At 40.3% G+C, this 23,462-nt stretch overlaps 1 pseudogene; it reads right to left on the reverse strand.

Moving 5' to 3' along the window:
• LOC132650871 (zinc finger protein 431-like) overlaps positions 1-23,462 on the reverse strand; it is a 53,734-nt pseudogene that overhangs the window by 16,169 nt on the left and 14,103 nt on the right.

Raw genomic sequence — 23,462 nt, forward strand, 5'->3', positions numbered from 1 at the left:
GTATAAACAGGAAAAATGTAATTATAATTTCACCAAACTCTTGAAATCTGATTGGCCTCTTCAAGAAGTAAACATTCTGCTTCTAGGGATTGGAACTTTATCTCAAATAAAAGAAAGTGCAAGATGGGTCAAGTGTATAAGGACAGACAGACAAACAGAAAAATTAAATCCATATATAGCTAATACATCAATGAATTTAAAAGGATGTAATATTTTGCAGCAATGGAAAACACAGATTAACATTCCTACAGTCTCAGAAACAAACCATAAAATATAGAACACTTCTGAGGAAAATGTTAAAAGGTATCATCAAGAACAGTCACAGAATGTTCAGGTGGTCCTTAAGCAGGACACACAGTTTTGAAGAGACATTGGGTAAAAGAGAAAAAAAACCCTGAATTAAATCAGCTTGTATATTTTAAAGATGTTCTGACCTCAGAATTGAAACCAGGATATGTGTTTTACTGGGGAAGAGGTTTTGCATTTGTTTCAACAGGAAAAGAAATGTGATACCATCAAAACTGATTAGATCCTGAATAAGCAGAGGTAACTATTCATCAGAAAGTTTAGTCATTCAGTCCAAACTAACTTATAAAGACTAAAGTTTTCTTCTTAAATAAAAAGGTTATTTTTGCTGTTTCATATGAGAAACAGGTAAGAGATTTAAAATGTTTTAAGTAAAATTAAAGGGTACAATCTTGTTGGAATAATTTGCAGTGAAGATAAAATATTTGAACAAAGTTGTGGTAGACCATGCCTTTAATCCTAGCAGAGACATACAGTTCTTTAATAATTAGTTGTTTTCTAAATTTAGATATTACAATGAATGGGGTGTGGGTGTTTTATACACTTTATCCAGCATTTGGGAGGCATATGTCTTTTATATACTACCTGCAAGGCAGAGGCAGGTGCATAGAATTTACAGTGCTTTCATTTAAAAGCTACTTATAAAAGACAGGCTGAAATTCAAAGTGTCCTTTGTTTTCTAAAAATAAATACACTTGAAGGTATATTTAATTGTAAAGTTTCAAAATACTTCTAACTTTAATTGAGATTATATTTTTTCCAAAAACCATTTTGCCCTATAAAAGATATAACCTAAATATATATATATATATATACAGATATAGATGATATAGATATAGATATAGATGATAAAGATATAGATATAGATATAGATATAGATATAACCTAGATATATACCTGAAAAGGAAATACACCATCCCAGAATTAGGATGGGGCAGGGTTTTTATTTTATCTTTCCAGGAAAATAAAAACATCCAACTCAGGCATATGGAGACCACTGGACAAATGAAAATTCTGAAGAAAAATGACAGCTCACCAAAAGAAAATATCCAAAAAAAGGAGTAAACTGGCCAAGTGGTATCACCCACCTTCATGTTGTCTCTTCTGCCTTCTACAGACATAAGTGCAAATGGTCTTTATGTACTTGGTAAAGGAGAATCCAAAAATCTCTATCTTATATCAGAAAGGCCACCTGGTAAGAAATAGAGAAAAACAGAAAAATAAGTGATGATTCTATTGCCACTAATCATATATTTTCTAGCATGATATGACTTCTATACTTACCACAAACTTCAATGATCAAGAATGTGTACAGTATTTGTGAAAAAATGAGGGGATAAGATAAAAAGCCAAAAACATAAGCCTAAAATATAGCCAAGTTTATATGAAAAGACCTAAGGAAACTCTAATAGGAAAAAATGTGCATTTGATTGTTTAATACAAATTAAATAAACACAGATTTCATGACTCACAGAAGACAAACTCAATATGTCACTTAAACTTGTATATTTATGACCCTGCAGCTACTACTAATCTCCTTTCCAGAGAGTCCTTTTGCTCTGGAAATCTCTTGGAAAATGGAGGTGATCATAAAGATGGGCTATGGCTTGCAGTCCCTCATGTCCTCTTGTGAGTTCAGGCACAGCCCAGCCCTTGCCAACACTCACACACAAAACAATGTTGGAGAATATTTTAATATTTGTTTCCTGCTGCATGGATTATGTCAAAAGATATCAAATCTGCCATATCCACTTACCTAAACCAGGCACACCTGACAAAATTCTGCATCTCAGAAAATCCTTTTGTGCCCTGGAACTGAATTTCCCTAAATCATGCTATTGTACCTGGTGGTAGTTGAAAGATTTAAAAAAAATGTAATCAAGTATTGCTGAAGGATGACCTCTTCCACCTCTTTTCTACCAGTTTCAAAACTATTTGTGGAATTTGTTACACAAAACCGTGTATGGAATATAATTTCAGCATTTCTAGAAATGAGACCTTTAGTTTTCCAATGTATCTGCTGCACACTAAAAGCAAGGCCTGTGTGTGCACAGTAGATAGTGATATTATAAGCACCACAACTTTCTACTGCCCAGACTGTAGGATCCCCTTCTCCCTGGATAATCAATAGTGAGGAAACGTCAGAGGCCAAGGGTTTCTGCCCAGGTCACCACATGGAGAACAACAGAACCACAGTCCATCTTGGTCAAAATAGGTCAGGCTGTGACAGCAGCAGACCTGCTCTGCCTAGCCTAGGAACAATGGCCCCACACACACCATGGCATGGCCTATGTTCCCACTCACAGCTCTCTACAGCTACATTAGAGGAAAATCCAAGAACAAACCTGTAAACTAATTCCCACTGGTGATTTTGACTGCTAGGCCTGCCCAGAGTCCCTCATTAGCTTGGACAACAGAGCTGAGTCTCAGGACAGTAGTAGCTCCTCTACCACTGGATGAAAATATCAAATGATGCAGATAGCTGAGACATTCTAGTTTTGCCTTAACCCATATAGGCACATAAAGCCCTCGTGTTGTCATAAAAGAATGAAAATCTCAATTGTTCTATTTTACCAATACAGATCCAGGAGCCAGATACTGGGGAGAAAACATGCTAGTTCAGAGAGGCAGAGAAAGCACCCATCTGACCCTGCTATTAACCTCACATCTAAGAGGAAAAAGCTCCAAAAGCTCACCAGTTCAGATGACAGCTCAGAGGGGCTAGGCCAAAATAATCCAAGGCCAAAGGCTTTCTAGCTCAAAGCTCAAAAATCCCCAAAGCTACCAAGCTAAAACTCCTTCCACTTTTATACTCTGTCTTAAATACATTTCAGCTGAAAGTTCCACTTAATTTTTAATCCCTGTGAGCTCATTTCTTGCTTTGCCTCTTGACCTAGGGTTAACATTATTTTATATCATGTGCACAGAGAGCTTTTGAATTAAAGGTATGTACCAGGGCTGATGGAACCATATTGCAATCACCTGTTTACAATAAATTGTAAGTTCTTGGAATTAAGGTTTGTGTTAGGGCTCAACCACACCAAACAAAGCACAGGTTTTTACAGTTCACAATCTAAGGGATCACACTGGGATCAAATATCCTGCAAAACCCTCATCTTGGAAATTTTTTAAAATACAATCTTCCACTTTCCCAGGGCACCTGCTCATCTTCCAAGATACAGATCATTTATGTTGCACATTCCATTACATGATCAGTGTCCAGTGCAGTCATCTCTACCTCATTGTTGGGAAGTCCTTCAGCCAAACCTCAGTCAAAGCCAAACAGTAACAACCATTAAAGAAACAAATAGCCATGAATTTGAAAGCAAGAAGTAGTTAATGGGAGCTCAATGAAAATGAGAAATAAAACAAAAAAGATATGGCTGTACCTAGGAATGTTGGAGTAGAGCGTTTATTATAGATAGATGAGTGAACATAGTCAGACACAGGGGCATCTGGGACAGTCTAACGTTGACATGACCCTGAGCTATGTGAGATGAGAGGAGAGAGGGAAGTGGAGAGCCAGAACAAAAGGCCAGGAGGATAAATGAAAAATGAAAAATACCAGGTAACCAAAAACGGGTAGAATACATAAGGAAGGACAGCTGGGAGGAGGGTAGCTCAACTCCTGGGCTAGAGATCTGTGTTTGACACCCATACCTTGTTACAGATAAGGACTGAAGGATGCTGGGAGAACCTGAGAGCCACATTTGCTTTGATTGTTAAGAAGCCACCTTAACCATTCAATTGAGACATAAGAGTAGAGAAGAATAAGAAGGTTGAAACAATTTCAGTATATTCTCAAAAATTATTTTTAAAAGTTGAAAATGGCTTTATGGTCCAATATTCTTCAGGGAATTCTAATATATATTAGAGCACACAAAGTATTACTCACAACTTTTCTCTCAGGTTGTGCATTTTCAAATAGGGTGTGTGTGGGGGAAACCATGCCTGTTAGTCACTACCATAGCAGTTTATCCAGAATTTCTGTGTTGTTTGAACTCGTGCAACTATAGAATTTTGCTGTTTCCAAAAGCAAGTTCAGCAACTAATCCACAAGAGATTCCCTTTGTGTATGATTCCCCCCAAATGTACAGTTTTCACTTTTATTGACCATCTAAAATTGATTACCTGACTCATTGCCATCTTCCCTCCTCCCCCTCCCTTTCTGTGTTGTGAATACACCAGCTTCAAAGTAGGTCAGTGAACTCAATTCTTACACAGGTCCCTCTTTATTTGTAATTGCCCACCTCCCCCCCAAAAATCAGGGTGTTCAGTGGACATTCATTCACTGGTCTCTTTCACTTGACATTCACCAATCAGAGCCCACCTAAAAAGAGCTGCATGACTATGTTATAGGCATTGGGCAGTAGGGGCAACATTCAATGCTCAAATAAAGTATAAACTATATAACATGTGAAAGGCTGATCTATAGGAGACATTGCTTTAAACAAAAACAAATATCAAAGCACTAGGAAAAAACGAATGAGATTCTTAATAACTGGGGATTATCAGAGAATATTAACTAATAGGAGACTAGAGCAATGATGCATCAACAAAATAAAATGTAATAATACCAACAACTGACTTTTTTGAAGATTTATTTATTTAGTATGTTTGCAATTTTCTGCATGCATGTACACTTGAACACCAGAAGATCTCATTATAGATGTTGTGAGCCACCATGTGGTTGCTGGGAATTAAACTCATGACCTCTGGAAAAGCAGCCAGTGCTCTTAAACTCTTAGTTGAAGAAAACACATAGGCATACTGACTTTGATAAACACAGGCCATTCTGTGGTAGAGGGAAAGCCATTAATAAGATACTGTTTGATGTTGCCCCTGTGTCCAATATTAGCTGCTGAGACCTGTAACCTGACAGACACAGCTTTAGCCAATAGCCTGTGTCTCAAAGTTGAACTGAAGAACTGTGTCAGTGAGGATTGTACATATAGGCATAGGACAGTCCCTTAAATTGAAATTCAATATTCACTAGATCAAGCTACCTGACCCAAATTGTACAGCCACCAATCTGGTCTGTTTTCATTGGCATTCATGAATTAATAAACACATGTTAGGAAATTACAAATTAAAAAACCTCACCCTGCCACATTTCTAGATAATCCAGGATCCTAATCTCTAACAGGCCTGGTTAGCATACTACTTATCTGTGGAGTGTTTTACAGGAAGTCTTCCCTCAGCTACATTCTAACTAGTACCACTCGTTTCTCAGCAATAGTAAATCCTTCACATCATCAGTTCTAATCTTCTATATCACAGCTTAATATTGGAGTGCTCTCTGACATAGGACGTATCATTTACAACCCCCACTAAATCCAAATGGATCATTTAGAACTTAGAGAACCTACCTCACACCCCCAAAGATCACCAGGAACTATGACTAAAAAAGGTCACCTAAAGGTCACCAGAATAGTGACTCTACCATAAGGCCAGCAGGAACTAGGCCATGGGTCACCATTTCGCAAAACAAGGTCATAAGATTTCCTACCCAAGGAACAGCCTGAGGATAACCACAAGGATGGAAAGGTATCTCATCTCAAAGTGGGGCATTTGTGCTGAGCACCTACCAACCTTGTAGTAGAACATTCAATGACACAGAAAATACATAACATTTCTGAGGCTTAGAGATAGCACACTCAATGTTAGTTATGTTAGCTATCCAATCACTTTGTAAAAAGCTTGCCCTTGCTGAATGCCACCCTATCCTGTAACTGTTAAACTGGAACTTCCTGGTCCTTCCTAAAACCCCAATCGAAACACCACCATGCAGCTGCTCAGGGCTTTCCTCTCTGATTCACTGTGTTGGTAATGATGGAGAGACCCAGATTAAGCCCAAATAAAACTCTTTGCTCTTGCATATGTCGTCTGGCTCTTGATGATCTTTGGTGACCCTAAGATCTGGCCATAACATATGGGTTCTCATATTGGATCCCCAAGTCTCCCAAGCACCCCCAGCACATGGAACTGAACAACAGCCAGTAAGTGAGCACTCTGTCAGTATCTGTGTGTCTGTCTCTGTGTTTGTGTAGTTTCTTTTTTCAGGACTCGACACAAAATGTGTAATCTGTGTGGTCAGAAAGGTTAGAGCTGATGCTTTGGACAGCTGTGGGGCAGAGAGGGTCTGGAAAGCCCCCCTCAAAGGGGCACATTTGTAAAGGTAATTGATTACTTAGTTTTTTGTGATCTCTGGACCTCAGAGAGGATGAATGTGCCCCTATCTGTAAAGGGTGGTAGAGTACCCAGTTTTCTGTAATCTCTGGATCTTTGGACAAGGACAATGCAGGTATATTCTGCAACAGAGATTTGCTGATACCCTACTTTCATTTTTTTCCACTGCAGGAGTGGTGGGATCTGCTGTCTGGAGTGTCTGGCTCTGTGTATTTTTCTGTTGCACAAGCAATGGGATCTAGCTGTCTGTGTCTTGTTTAACTGTTTTGACTCTCGCTGCCATTTTTTTTTTTGTCTCTGGGACTGACTGAGGACATGGGACAGAATCCTTCTATCCACCTAGACTTGATTCTTTTGCATTTCAGGGAGGCTTGAGCCATGCTTTACAAGCTCCAGTGAGAGTGGCAAGGAGGTGCCAAAGTACGGATAGAGTATGTGGAGCCCCAAGCTTGGCACATCTCCCAGGGTTCTGTGGTCTCTGGTCTAGCAGAACTTAGCAACTACTCTGGCCTCGGGTCTAGCAGAGTTTGGCCACTGCTCTGGCCTTTGATCTGGCAGCTATTTGCTGCTGCTGTGGCGTCTGTTCTGGCAGAGTTTGGCTGGTGCCTCTGGTCTGGTAGAGATCAACAGATATGTTGCTGCTCCATTCTCTGGTCTGGCTGAATGCAGGTCACTGTTCCAAACTCTGGTGTAGTTCGGTGGATCCTGATTTCAGGGTAGGCCACCAATAATGGAGCAGGATAGAGGGCCCATAGAGAGGCAGGGCACTGTTTTGAGTTTTGGTATTTTCTTCTTCTTCCACCTTTTTTGCATGCATTGTACCCAGTACATTTATTCTTGTGTTGTTCTTTTGTGGTTTTGTTTGCTTGTGATGGTCTCTGTGGGCTGGTGACAAAACAGTTGTGATCCATGGTGACTTTGCCTGCCCCATGCTCCCAGCACTACAAGCTGGGGCACTTCTGGTCTCCTGTGGGAGCACACATTTCCACATGGTTAGCTTGGAAACCTCGGTTGGAGAGGGATCTGTGTGCAGAAAATCCTGTTGGGCTGGACCTCTTTGCCTCCTTGCTTCTTCTCTGAGGAAAGTTGGTGACCTGAGGTTAGCTCTGGCTTGGAACAATGACCGCCAAATAATGCTTTTAGCTGAAACGTATTATAGTTATTACTATTATTATTACTTGGTTAGGGTCCCCCGTAGCCCAGCCTGGCCTTAAACTAAACAGCTTGAATTTCTGATCCTTCTGCTCCACCTCTTATCAAGTGAGCTACACTCCCAATCTCACAAACTTCTTTTTTTCAGCCATAGGTGGCATCAACAAGGAAGTGAACCTAACTCAAATATGGAAGGCTTGGCTCCACTGATCTCCTGTGTCTGTCCCTGTGTTTGTGTAGATTCTTTTTTCAGGACTCGACTCAAAATGTGTAATCTGTGTGGTAAGAAAGGTTCTGTGTACTGGCACTGTGCCTGTGTACTGGCACTGTGCCAAGAATACCCACCTGAGCACCTTGGCACATGCCTTATTAGCCAGGGTGCTCTTCCCTGCGTTGGCACTTAAGATATTGTCACCTGAGAACCAAGCCAATTATTTTTTTTTAGGTGAGGTCCCAACTAGAAGAATTTTGTTATAAAATCTTAGATAGCACATGTATGATTGTGGTTTGCATGGGTGGGGAACCTTTGTCAATGTTCTCCCCAAAGTGCTAAAGAACATAAGAGAGGGATAGATGAGGAATTAAACATGTCTGGGTATCTCCCCTTCCCCCTGAAAATGAGTTCCTTTACTTAATCACCAGTGCAAGAAAAAAAAAAGTTAGAATGCATTTTGGGTTCAAGGTCTAGATATGAGTCAGCAGTATCTTTTGGGCAATGCTTTCACAGAACTGCATCCATTCAAGACAAATGTTTATAAATTCACATTGAATAAGGAAGGAACAGAAGGGGAGGGGAGGAACATGTTCAAAAATTTCCTGGCAAGAAAACAAAAAGGAAAAAATATCCTGCTTAATTAAGTTCCACGTTTTGTGTGTATGTCCAAGAATTCTTAAGTTGTCTTTATGTGTACATCCTTTCATCATATTTACATGCATATACATACACTAAATGCTTGCTGGATAATGGTGTTTTAATGTCTTCCTCACATTTCAACTGAATTATTTTTGGGCCCTAAATCTAAACCTAATTCTGATCAATATTTGGAGGTTTTCCTTGTTTTGAATGTGTGGTTTTATTTTCTTGGTTAATAGTGTGTACACAGTCCCTTACATGAGGGTTGTCATACTTGGATCACTAAAAAAACTAATGAAAAACAATAAGAAGTACTAAAAGTGTTAATGACCAAAATTAAAGTAACTGAGTGTTTTGTATAATGATCTCAGATGCTCTTTTCAGACAAGACATTTTATGATGACTTTTTTTTTCATGAGCCACAAAATACCTGTTAAGCTTAGGGCATGTTTACAACATTTTGTTGAAAACAAGGTTCAAGATGAATCCTGAAGTCACAACATCAAATGATATACAAAGAGGACATAATCAGCTTTGGAGATAGGGTCTCCTAGAAATAGTTATGGCAGGGTGCAAAGCTCAGGCCTTTTTCTGAGGATCTAACCTCCCATAAACCATAAAACCTAATGAAAACATAATTTCTTCCCAGAAAATGAACATGTACATAAAACCAACTATGCATATAGCAGGTACACAGTGAATGCCAGGAAAGAGACCAGGTTAAAAACTAACACCAAATAAGTAGCACTGTTGCTGTATCTGGAATTTCTATCTTGTTTGGAAGGCAGAGACAGAAAGACTGTTAACACCTGTATTTAAGGCAGAGCATCTGCATAAAGAAAAGCAATGCTTTGTTTCTCCTATCCTTTTCTTTCTCCTCCTCTTCCTCCTCCTTTTTTACCTCGTATTTGTGGAACAAATGTTCTACCTCTGAGCTGTATTCCTCACTTCTGTACAAAACAGGTAGATACAGATAGTCTTTGCATATGATAAAACCAGATGCTAAACCTCGCTAAAGCTTAAAGGAAGTAATTTACTATGGGATAAATGAAAGAGAACACAGAGAAGGGAACAGGCATGGAGGAGGCTGTCCTAGTAACAGCAGTAACAGAACAAGATAAAAAGACTTCAGGAGAAGTTTGTTACAGATGATACAATGGCTGGCATTAACAAATAAAATGTTACATGTTCCCATGCTCTAGGTAGGAATTCTTTATTACTATCAGATTATGAAGACTTTGGTAAAGGCATTTACTGTTTAAAAGATTAGTTGTCCTTCCACAGATAGTTGTTTGTGAATTAGGTACCCAATACTGTGCTAAGTCCTGAACACACAAAAATGATTCATGCAAACACTATTCTTTCTCTATAAGCTTACGGTCTTGTGGGGTAATCCACCAAAGACCATGCATAGAAATGTATACATCACTATAAAATCCACTATGAAACCTAAAGAAAAGCAAAGGGGACCTAACACCCTAGAAGAGATAAAGAATACATTTATTCAAGGGCCCAAAGTTGAGAACATTTTAGTTCAGTAGGGGAAATGAAAGAAGGCGAATTTGTTTTGAATATAATAGAGAAGAAGAAATTAATAATAATAATGATTAAAAAGGAAGCCAGAGGGGCTGAAGACATGGCTTAGTGATGAAAAATACTTTCTGTGGGGCTGGAGAGATGGCTCAGATGTTAAGAGCACTGGCTCCTCTTCCAGAGGTCATGAGTTCAATTCCCAGGAACCACACGGTGGCTCACAACCATCTATAATGAAATCTGGTGTCCTTTTCTGTCATGCAGGTGTACATGCAAACACAACATTGTATACATAATAAATAATAAATCTTAAATCAAAACAGTCTCTCTTTTTTTCCCCCAGAGTTCCTAACTTGTACATGGTTGCTGACCATCTTTTGTAGCTCCTGTTTTAGGGAATTTGATACCATATGACCTCCTGGAATATAAGGCACTTATGTGGTATGCTTATATACGTGCAAGTAAAATACTCTTATCACTCATCTACGCCAAAGATAAAAATAGCTCCCTCAAAAAAAAAAAAAAAAAAAAAGAAGAAGAAGAAGAAGAAGAAGAAGAAGAAGAAGAAGAAGTCAAACACACTGAATCTCTGTGAGTTCGAGGCCATCCTGGTCTACAAAGCCAAATCTACTCAGGGAAACCTTGTCTTGAAAAGCGAAACAAAACAACAAAACAACAAAACAAACAAACAAACAAACAAGATCATAAATCAATTGTGGTGAAACATGCCTGTAAATGGAGCATCAGGATAGTCAGGAATGAAGGTCAATCTGGACTATTTGAAACTGTCTCAAAAACAAAACAGCAGCAGCAACAACAAAACTGCACAAGAATCTGAGTGCCTGAGATGCTTTGGGACATTGACATTTTTTATCTCAATTCATGGCTACATAGAAAGCTATTGAGGAGTGTATTTGTTTGAATGAAAATCACCACTATAATCTCATATGTTTGAAAATATGGTCCCCCGTTGGTGGAACTGTTTTAGAAAAATTAGGAAGTGTGATCTTGTTGAAGAGGTGTGTCACTGTGGGTGGGCTTTGAGGTTTTAAAATCCCATAGCATTCTCGGTTAGCTCTCTGCCTCATACTTGTAGATCAGGATGTAAGCTCTCAGCCACTGTTCTGTCTGGTTCTCTGCCTGCCATTCCTGTCTGCCACCATGGTCCCTGCCATGATGGTCATGGACTTACCCTTTGAAACTCTAGGTACCCAACCAACCGTTTCTTCTATAAGCTGTCTTGGTCATAATATCTTAGCACAGTGATAGAAAAGCAGCTAAGACAAGGGGTTTGAAAACAGGAGAGAAATGCTTTGATGTACACTTATCTCAAAGATCCTTTTGTCCTGTAAAATTAATAGTAAGATTTCAGAAATTTCAGGCCTCACAGAGCCTGGACCCAGAAGGCAGAACCTACTCTGGTGGGGCGGGGGAGGGGCTTACGCGAGGCGCAGGGCAGGCGCAGTGCGCGCCTCCATTGTCAAGCGTGACGGAAGCGCTATTGCTATGGCTACAGACACTGAAGGGAAAACGCTGAGCTCCTCCCGGGACTGGTGGGCAATGGCGGCGGCGAGGGCGGCTATGGGAACCCGCTTCCCGGGTGTGGTGGCAGCGGTCATGGCTTGGCTACTACTTCAACGTAGTAGCTGAGACCGGGAGAAGCCAAGTAAGCGTGTGGGGCGGGTGCCGGCTCCGGACTCCTCTCCGCCCCCGGGCTCCGCCTCCATCTCCCCAGGCTCCGCCTCCGTCTCCCCGGGCTCCGCCTCTGCCCACACAGGCTCCGCCTCCGCCCCCGGGCTCCGCCTCCCTCCTCTCCTGGGCTCCTCCTCCACCTCGGAGGGCTACGCCTCCCTCTGCCTCGGGCTCGGCCTCTCCCACCCCCTATGCTATTCCTCCATCCTCGGGCTCCGCCTCCACCCCGTGCTCCACCCCTGCCCCCCCAGGGCTCCTCCCTCCGTCCCAGGGCTCTGCCCCCTCCCGGTTCCGGGTTCTGCCTCCATCTCCCAGGTGCTGCCTCCACCCCCCTGGGCTCTGCCTCTGCACCCGGGCTCCGCCTCCGCCTCAGGCTCCGCCTCCGTCCCAGGGCTGTGCCCCCCGCCTGCAGACTCCTCCCCAGTCTCCGCCTCTGGGCTCCGCCTCCATCCCCAGCAGCCGTCCAGTGGGCTAAGTGGTGCTGGGCCTGGCGTCGTGGCTGGGAGGTGCGGAGGAGAGAGGGTTGGGTCTGGCGGTGGAGGAGCCGTCGGTCCCCGGGTGTCGGCCACAGCGGAGCAGCTGAGCCTGGCTGTCTGTGGGCGTGTGTGAGGGACCCGCTAAACGGCGGTCGCCAGGCAAAGCAGGGGCTGTTCAGCTGGGGGCTGGAGGGCTGGGCGGGTCGGGAGAGCCTGTCGGAGTTCTGCCAAGAGCTTTTGTGGAGGATGCTGGTACCTGGGACCGCGCCCTCGTGCTGCCAGGGTTGGTAGGGCGGGAGTACACTCTGAGGAGTTTCTAGGATACCCTTGTGCTCTGCATCCTGAGGAAGAGTGATGCTGGGGCCAGTCCTCCAGGAATGGAAGTGCAGAGAGTCCAGTGCTGCCTCCTGCCTGCCCTAGGGCGGGTAGAGTGGGGGAGCTTGGACATCCCAGTCGAATGAATGCCTGGTGCTTAAAAAAGCTACAGGATCCATGCACATTTCTAGGAACATTTTTTCAGGACGTATGTGCCAGCATTCCAGAATGAAATGACTCTTCTTAAGTAAAGACAGCCACTGCAGGTGCTCTCTCTCACTTAGCTTTCAAGTGATTTGATTGTTCCCTTTACTCTTCAGAGAATTTTTCATAAGGAACAGTTTGGTAGATACACTGCTGTTTATACATTGATGGACTTGCACAACGAGGAGTATACAGGGTTCACAAAGGCTTATTTTCTTATTGTTATATCTTTGTGTTGTTATGTATAGATAAGGGAGATGTAATAAAAGGTTACTGTAGAGCTGGTAAAGGCCTTTTATTTCAGGATAATTCCAGTTTTACCCTTGCAAGGAGTTTTAGCTAGCAGCCATGCAGTCCCTTGTCTCAGAAGGTGCTTGGGCTGTGTTTTGTTGATTTTTAAGTCATTGGTAGCACTAGGATAACAATATTCTACTCATCTCTTTTTATTATTTATTCATCCCTAAGAGTTTGTTTAAGAAGGGATCCTTCACATTTTTTTCTCCCTACTACCTAATTGAGGCCACTTAACAAAACTGCTTGCAGATTGGTGAGATGGCTCAGCAGATAAAGAGTCTTGCTAGTCAAGCCTGGAGATCTGAGTTTGATCCCTGAATTCATGAAAAGGTGGAAGGCAAGAGTTGTCTTCTGACCTTCTATGTGTTCTCTAGTATGCATGCTTCACCCGCACAATGAACACACGAACACACACACACAGACTAAAAAAAAAAGACATTGACCTGTATTAAGGGAATCTTCATACTGCTCCATAATATCACGTCACTTCACTTTTTAGTCTCTTACAGACATAGTCTTACCCAGCCTACCAGTGTGAAGATCAGTTTTTTTTTTTTAAGCTTGTTCAGTTTTTAGTTACATTGGTCTTTCCCCTAAAGCAATATTATTTATTTATTTATTTATTTTTGGTTTTTGCTTTTGTTTTGTTTTGAGACAGATTCTCTCTACAGAGCCCTGGCTATCCTGGGCTTCCCTATGTAGATTAGGCTGGCCTTGAACCTCCAGAGATCTGCCTTCCTCTGCCTCCCAAGTGCTGGAGTTAAAGACCATGCCCGGCTTCCCCCACAACAATTTTGAAACAATAACAAACTTGAAAAAAGTTCCAAGTATGATACATAGTTAATTGCTGTTTTACTTTGGACATTTTGAGAGGAAGCTGCTGACCTTATGCCCTGTCACTCTGAGTGGTTTAGTGTCAGTTTTATACAAACAAGAACGTTGTCCTACCTAATGACAATGCAGTTATCAAAATAGGAAATTCACGCTGATATAGTATTCCATTTAATGTGGGTTTTATTGACTATGTTATTACTCAACATAAATGTCAAAAAAAGCTGGTACATTTAAGTGTTGCATTGTTTCTTTATCTCTTAAGTCTCTTTCAGTATGGAACAGTTCCCTCATCTTTTTCATGACCTTGTCACTTTTGATGACTGTCAGATATATTTTTAATTCAATTTTTATTTTTTATATTAATTAGTTTATTCACTTTGTATCCCAGTTGTAGCCCCCTCTCTCATCCTCTCCCAACTCCATCCTCCCTCTCTCATCTTCTCCTATGCCACTGTCCTCCTTCCCTTCCATCTAATCCTAGCATATCTGGTCTCATCTGAACTGGCTGCATTCTTCATTAATTTATTTATTTGTTCATTTTACATTCCACTCACAACCCCATTCCCTCCTCTCCTCCCAGTGCCACTCTCCCACCCACTTTCCCCAAAACACCCCACCCCAAAACAACCTACCCTAGCACATCAAGTTACATCAGGATTAAGTATGTCCTCTTTTACTGAGGCAAGACAAGGGAGCCCTGCTAGGAAAATGGGACCCAGAGGGAGGCAATGGAGTACAGGTCAGAGACAGCCCCTTCTCTAGTTGTTAGGGGAATCACTTGAGGAAGATCAGCCCACTGTTTTGTTTTTTTTTTTTTGTGTGTGTGTGTCTGTGTGTGTGTAGAGTGGCTAGGACTAGTCCAGGCATGTACTTTTGTTGGTGGTTCAGTCTCTGTGAGGCCCCATAGTCCCAGGTGAGCTGGCTATGTAGGTCTTCTTTCGGTGTCCTACCCCTCCATCTCCCTCAATCCTTCCTCTAACTCTTCCACAAGACTCCCTGAGTTCTGCCTAATGTTTGTTTGCCTGTAGGTCTCTGCAACTTTTTCCATTATCTGTTGGATGAAGGCTCTCAGATGACAATTATGCTGCTCTCCTGTCTGTCTACAGACATAGCAGACTATCATTAATAGAGAGAGTTGGGTCTCTCCCATGGGTTTGGTCTCAAGTTGTGCCAGTCATTGGTTGGCCATTTCCTCAATCTCTGTGCCATCTCTTATCCCTGCATATCTTGTAGGTGGTCAAATTTGGGTAGAGGGTTTTGTGAGTTGGTTGGTGTTCCCCTCCCTCCTCAGGCTACAGGATTTGTATACTTTGGTCTCAATATCTCTGATGCTAGGAGTCTCAGTCAGGGTCACCCCCATGTCTTCCCAGGCACCTCCAAAATTCCAGGTCTTCATCTTTTCTCAGAGATGCCTCAACAACAATTTCCCTTCTCTCCTAGTCCACTTACTCACTCATGCTCACTTTACCCACACCTCTCCTGTTCCTCTCCTCACCCCCCTCCCACCACTTCCTTTCTCCCTCTACTTCCCATGTATGTCCCCTTCTTAGTGAGATTCAAGTATCCTCTCGTCAACCCTCCATGTTACTTAGTTTATTTAGGTCTGTGGGTGGTATGATGGTTATCCTGTACTTAATGGCTAATATCTCAGGTTGGTTATTTTTGTAGACTCTGTGTTCTCATGGATCAATGCATAAATTTGGACAAGGGTATCACAAAAGTGTAACACACTGTGTCCTGACAGGTGGTACATACTTTCACTTCGATTACTTTTAATCAGTGTTTTCTAGGCTTTTCTACTACAGAGTTAATACCCTGCACCCCCATGAGTACCTTGACACTCTGTGTTCTTGGTCCTCAGAATGTTAATGTATTTGCCATACTCTTACATCAATATGGATTCATGATTTATGTGCCTTCTATAGTGGACTGGACTGTTATTGTTTGTTTTAGTCTGCTGGAGCTAAGTGACAAATGATTTATAAACAAAGGTTTTACTTTTCAGTTTTGAACTCTGGAAAGTCTAAAGTTTAATTATAAGGTCTAGTTGGGGGCATGCTTGTCTACAGTCCTGTTCTCACTTTAAACTCAGTGTTCTAAAGGGCCACATGATTTTATAGGATCTCTTCTACAAGATTACAAACCTATTTGTAAGGGCTTCACCTCCAAGACCTGAGTACCTTCCAAAGATCTCATGCAGCTTTGTTACTTTAGGTCTTAGGACTTCAACATAGGAATTTTGGGAGAACGTAGATATGCATATCATTTTGATGTTTATATTGTTTTGTCACTTGACCAATGAGAGCTTATAAACCTGGCTTCTGTGTCTTTTATATTCTTTCCATTTTTAATTTTAATTTTTATTCATTACACTTTATTCACTTTGAATCCCTCCATGCCCCCTCCCTCCTCCTCTCCCAATCCCATCCTCCCTCCCCCTTCTCCACAAATGTGCCTCCCCAAGTCCACTGATAGGGGAGGTCCTCCTCTCCCTCCCTATGATCATTGTCTATCAGGGCTCATCACGAATAGCTTCACTGTATTCCTCTGTGGCCTGGTAATGTTGCTACCCCCTTAGGGGGAGGTGATCAAAGAGTTGGCCAATCAGTTCATGTCAGAGACAGTCCCTGTTCCCATTAAAATGGAACCCACTTGGACACTGAACTGCCATGGGCAACAGCTGTGCAGGGTTCTAGTTTATCTCCATCAATGGTCCTTGGTTGGAGTATCAGTCTCAGAAAAGAGCCCTGTGCCCAGATTTTTTTGGTTCTGTTGCTCTCCTTGTGGAGCACCTGTCCTCTCCAGGTCATATTATTTCCTACGTCTTTCATGAAGTTCTTTGCACTCTGTCCAAAATTTGGCTACAAGTCTCAGCATCTTCTCTGATACTCTGCAGGGTAGAGCCTTTCAGATTCCCTTTGGTAGGCTCCTGTCCTATTCCGTTTTCTCCCTCTTCTGATGTCCACCATCTTTGCCTTTCTGAATGAGGATTCAGCATCTTAGCCAGAGTCCTCCTCGTTCATAAATTTCTTTAATTGTCTAGACTTTAGTACGTTTATCCTACATTTTATGTCTAATATCCACTTATGAGTAGTATATACCCTGTGTGTCTTTCTGCTTCTGGGATACCTCACTCAGGATGATCTTTTCCAGTTCCCACCATTTGCCTGCAATTTTCATGATTTCCTTGTTTTTTTTTTTTTGTTTGTTTTGGTTTTTTGTTTTTTATTGCTGAGTAATATTCCATTATGTAGATGTACCACAATTTTTGTATCCATTCCTCAGTTGAGGGGGCATCTGGGTTGTTTCCAACTTCTGACCATTATTAATAAAGCTGTTACAAACACGGTTGGACAAATGTCTTTGTTGTATACTTGAGCATCTTTTGGATATATGCTTAGGAGTGGAATCTTGAGGAAGCAGTATTCCTAATTGTCTGAGAAAGTGCCAGATTGATTTCCAAAGTGATTGTACAAGTTTATATTCCCACCAGGAGTGGAGAAGGGTTCCTCTTTTGCAACATCCTCTTCAGCATGTTTTGTCCCTTGAGCTTTAGATCTTAGTTATTCTGATCGCTGTAAGGTGAAATCTCGCAGTTGTTTTGATTTGCATTTCCCTGATGACTAAGGGTTTTGAGCATTTCTTTAAGTGTTTCTCTGTCATTCCTCTATTGAGAATTCTGTTTAGCTCTGTATCCCATTTTTTATTGGATTACTTGAGTTGTTGCTGTTTAACTTCTTGAGTTTTCTATATATTCTGGATATTAGCCCTCTTGTCAGATATAGGGTTAGTGAACATTCTTTCCCAATCTGTAGACAGGGTTCTTTGCTTTACAGAAACTTTTCAGTTTCATGAGGTCCCATTTATTGATTGTTGTTTAGAGCCTGTGTTGTTGGTGTTTTGTTACACCGCAAAGACACAGGACCTGAGAAAGAGATTTTCCTGGCATAGGCAAGAAGAGCATAAGAGTCCTTTCCAAAGCAATGGTTTTCGTTAACAAAGCAATCACCGGAATTTACTTAGGGCATATAGATAAGTTCAAATGTGGGTTCGCCTAATCAGAGCCATTCTAAATTAAGTCCTATTCTCAATGTGATAATAATGTAAAAATAAGAGATAAAAAGCACTCTTGGCTCAAAGTCATGCAGAAATAGATGTAAAAAATTTAAAATTATGGTCAGAAATGTCTCTGGAATGTTTACTTTTGACCACAAATTCTTATCTCAAAATGAAGTAAATGAGGCCATGAAAGTAGATTGCTCAGGGAGCAATGCCATCTGGTAATAATGTCTTATCTATGAGGGGGATGTTACAATACTACAGTTCTCACTTACAGAAAGGACAGAGCACAATTTCAGAAAACTTCTAACGTCCCTGTGTACACTATCCCTCAGGAAAAAAATCTATACCTTGAAAGATAGTTTGCATTTTGAAATCATTTTGATACATGATATTCCCACATAGCTATGCCTGTTTTAGAAGTGTCCGTGGAGCTGGGCATGGTGGCACACACCTGTAATCCCATCACTCAAGGAGGAAGAGGCAAACAGATTTATGTGATTTTGAGGATGGCTGGGTCTACAAAGTGAGTCCAGAACAGCCAAAGCTACACAAGAAAATTGTGTCTCAAAAACAACCAACCAACCAAACAAACAAACAGAAAACACACTCTATGGAACAATCTGGCCTCACTCTGAGAGATTAACCTTCTCTGAATAATAGATTTAGGATGACAGGGATGCATTTCTGAGCCAAGCTATGATTTTTAAGTGGTCTATCCTTGAATCAAGGAATTAAAGTATAAAATAAGATGTACGAAGGAACCACTTTCCTTTTAATGAACAGCAATAAGTCTTCAAATTCTACAAATAATTTCTGTTATCTATAAATGCATTGCTTTGTTAACTTCATCATTTATAACCAGATACTAGACATATAAATATAGGGTAATCATACTAAAATCAAGAAAGAGGACCCTGGGTAAGATGCTCAGTCTCCATTCAGAAATAGAAACAGGATGGACAGCAGAAGAGGGAAAAAGTAGGGAACTAGACAGGAGCCTACCACAGAGGGCCTCTGAAAGACTCTATGCAGCAGGGTGTCAAAACAGATACTGAGACTCATAAACAACCTTTAGGCAGAGTGCAGGTAATCTTATGAATGAAGGGGGAGATAGAAAGACCTGGAGGGGACAGGAGCTCCACAAGGAGAGCAATAGAACAAGAAAAATCTGGGTACAGAGATTTTTGGAGACTCATACTCCAAACAAGCACAAAGAATGGAGATAATGTAGTACCCCTGACAGATTTAGCACCTTGCAGCTCAGTGTCCAAGAGGGTTCCCTAGTAATGGGAACAAGGACTGTCTCTGACATGAACTCAGGGCCTGGCTCTTTGGTCATCTCTGCCTGCATGGGAAACAGCCTTACCATTCCACAGAGGAAGACAATGAAGACAGTCCCTGTGAAACCTGATAGATTAGGTTTAGATGGATGGAGAGAAGTACCTCCCCTATCAGTGGAGTGGAGGGGGCATAAGAGAATAAGAGGGAGAGAGGGTAGGATTGGGAGGGGATGAGGAGAGGTCTATAGCAGGGCTACAAAGTGAATAAACTATAATCAATAAAAATAAAAATGAATTAAAAAATGCTGGAGTGTGTTTGTGTATACATACATGTTATTGTGTATATGTGCTAGTGAGAGTACAACTTATTGCTGTTTATTAGTTCTTGACATGGAACACAATGAGTCTTTTGGCCAGTGACCACACTGGCCCTTATTTAGCCTGAAAATATATTTACATATCTGCTAGTGTGTGAATTTGCATATACAGCAGCCCAACTATAGAAACATTAGAAAAATCTATAGCAGTGATATGGACTACACAGGGATTGAGCTCAAATCATCAGGCTTAGCAATAACTAAATTTACCCACTGAGACAATTCTCTGACATTCACTTGCAGTTTTGAGAAAGTCTTATGAACAAGTGTTTACTCCTAAGAACCAACACATTCCAAAATGAGACAGGAGTGTATAATTTTCATTTGCAAGTAGCATTTATTATTCAAATCATTTTATATTCTTCCATTTTCTGATGACAATATATTCATAATCTGAATAAAATACAATATTGTACTGATGTAATGTTTCAACTAAATTTTGTGCATGTCAATGTGCTCTGTGGAAAGACTGTGTTATGCAAAACTGACAACATAAAGTTGAAGATCATATAAGCATGACTAAAATAAACCCCACAAAGTGTCACACAGTCTTCATATATCTGTCATAGCCTAAGAATGAATAGTACACTAAACACACAACATGTTTTGAAATAAATCTCATTGCTGTTACATTAACTAGCACCTCTAGATAAATCTCTAAGAAAGCTAGATAAATCTCTAGGAAGATGATGTGCCATATAGTAAATGTGGGAACATGCAGAAACATGGAACTTCAAACAATATATACATACATATACACACACATACTATTAAGCATTTATTAATTATTGATATCCAAGCAAGGCTTAAAAACAAACATTTTAAATGAATTTGTGAACACATAAAAAAAATACCACACGTTCTCAGAGACCCTTCCTTGAAAACTATGATCACAGACTGCCTGATATAAATAAGCAATGGACCACATAGATGATGGGGATCCCATTCTATACATTGCACAGAAAAATACCTTTCATCAAGTGGAAATGCATTAGAATCCACCACAGAAGGAATATCAGAACAACCTCATAAACTTCTGTGAATGGATTTGCTACACATACAGCAAATTCAATCCCTACTCCAATGTTCAAAATTGAGACCACAATCACAATTGGTGTTCTGCTCCATTACATTTAAGGGAACATGGTAAATAATTTACTTCCTCCAACGCTATGATAAAAAGATACAAAAAAGTTTCTTTTCTTGAAAATGGATACATTTATTATGTACAAAGTAATCAACTCTTTTGTACAAATAGGGTTGCTCTCCTATAAATTATTTTCTATTTCATGACATCACGATAATATAAGATATTTACAGTACTAGAGACATGGCTTTGCAGTTAAGACAAGTCCATTCCCAGGACCTAGGTAAGGTTTTTGACAACTTTCTAGAATTCCTGGTATGAGAAGATCTGGTCTCAGAAAGACCAGACGATAAGGTCTGGTCTTCATGGTAACTAGAAAGGACAGGCACATCGAAAACACAAAGACAAACTGTTATCACATAATGGAAATTAAAACAAATTCTTAAACAAATATGTTTACTCATGAATGTTTTACTTATATAAGCATTCATTACTGAACTCAGGTGTTGAGGCAACTACAGCTTATCTATAAAGGTTTTCTTCATCATGAATTCTTTCATGTAACAGAAATCAAACACGTACATTTGAAGTCAGAGAAATGAATCCTTCTCAGTTGGTGGTATCATTTGGGAATGTTTAAGAAATGTATCCCTGCTGGAGAAAGTATGTTACCACATAGGTTACATTAATAAGGTTTCTCTCGAGTGTGAGCTCTTTTATGTATTAGGAGATGACTGTTACATGCAAAGGCTTTACCACATTGCTTACATTCATATGGTTTCTCTCCAGTATGTCTTTTTTGTCATAGGAGATTACTATTATGTCAAAATGCTCTATCACATTGGTTACATTCATAATGTTTCTCTCCAGTGTGCATTCTTCTATGTACATGGAGATTATTATGGCATGAAAAGTTTTTCACACATTGGTTACATTTATAGGGTTTCACTCCAATAAGTATTCTTGTTCAAGATGACTCTTACATGAAAAGACTTTATTATGAGACTGTTGTAAAAAGGTGATTCCACACGGCTTACATTCATAAGGTTTTTCTCCAGGATGTGTTCTTTTTGTCTTCAGAGACTACTCTGAAATGCATAGACTTTATCACTTTGGCTACATTCATGAGATTTCTCTCAAGTGTGAAATTTTTTTTATGTACTACCAGATGACTGTTCTGTGCAAAGGCTTTACGACATTCATTGCATTCATAAGGTTTCTCTCCAGTGTGAGTTCTTTTATGTCTTAGGAGAACACTGTTATATGCAAAGGCTTTACCACATTGGTTACATTCATAGGGTTTTTCTCCAGTGTGAGTTCTGTTATGTACTAGGAGAGTATACCTCTGTGCAAAGGTTTTACCACATTGGTTACATTCATAAGGTTTTTCTCCAGTGTGAGTTCCTTTATGTCTTAGGAAATCACTGTTACATGCAAAGGCTTTACCACAGTGGTTACATTCATAGGGTTTTTCTTCAGTGTGAGTTCTTTATGTCTTAAGAGATTACTGTTACAAGCAAAGGCTTTATCACATTGGTTACATTCATAACGTTTTTCTCCTGTGTGAGTTCTTTTATGTATTAGGAGTTCAGTGTTAGATGCAAAGGCTTTATCACATTGTTTACAGTCATAAGGTTTTTCTCCAGTGTGAGTTCTTTTATGTCTTAGGAGATGACTGTTCTGTGAAAAGGCTTTAACACATTGGTTACATTCATAACGTTTCTCTCCCGTGTGAACTCTTGTATGTATTAGGAGAACATAGTTGTATGCAAAGGCTTTACCACACTGGTTACATTCATAGGGTTTCTCTCCAGTGTGAATTCTTTTATGTAGTAGGAGCTTTTGGTTAGATGAAAAGGCTTTACCACACTGGTTACATTTATAAGGTTTTTCGCCAGTGTGAGTTCTGTTATGTACTAGGAGAATATACCTGTTTGCAAAGGCTTTACCACACTGGTTACATTCATAGGGTTTCTCTCCCGTGTGAGTTCTGTTATGTAATAGGAGTGTATACCTCTGTACAAAGGCTTTACCACATTGGTTACATTCATAAGGTTTTTCTCCAGTGTGAGTTCTTTTATGTATTAGGAGACCACTGTTGTATGCAAAGGCTTTACCACACTGGTTACATTCATAGGGTTTCTCTCCCGTGTGAGTTCTGTTATGTAATAGGAGAGTACACCTCTGTACAAAGGCTTTACCACATTGGTTACATTCATAAGGTTTTTCTCCAGTGTGAGTTCTTTTATGTATTAGGAGACCATTGTTGTATGCAAAGGCTTTACCACACTGGTTACATTCATAGGGTTTTTCTCCAGTGTGAGTTCTTCTATGTCTTAGGAGATGACCATTATTTGCAAAGGCATTGCCACATTGGTTACTTTCATAATGTTTCTCTCCAGTGTGAGCTTTTTTATGTATTATAAGAGTACTGTTACCTGCAAAAGATTTACCACATTGGTTACATTCATGAGATATCTCTCCTATACGTGTCCTTTTATGTCTTAGGAGATGACTGTTATGTGCAAAAGCGTTACCAAATTGGTTTGATTCATAGCGGTCCTCATGAATATGCTTACTTTCATATGTGTGGGGACTCCTGTGATGTGTAAAGACTTCGTCATATTGAGTATCTTCAGGGGGTTTGTCTCCACTATGACTATTTTCATACCTGCAAAGATAATTGATACATATGAAAACTTTACCACATTCATTACACTGATGAATCTAATTGTCCATGTCACTTAATTTTAGAATTTGGTGTAAAGATAAATAGGAATTACATCTAAGTTTTTATCATTATTTTCA

Source organism: Meriones unguiculatus, assembly GCF_030254825.1.
Source record: "Meriones unguiculatus strain TT.TT164.6M chromosome 13 unlocalized genomic scaffold, Bangor_MerUng_6.1 Chr13_unordered_Scaffold_34, whole genome shotgun sequence".
Taxonomy (NCBI): Eukaryota; Metazoa; Chordata; class Mammalia; order Rodentia; family Muridae; genus Meriones; species Meriones unguiculatus.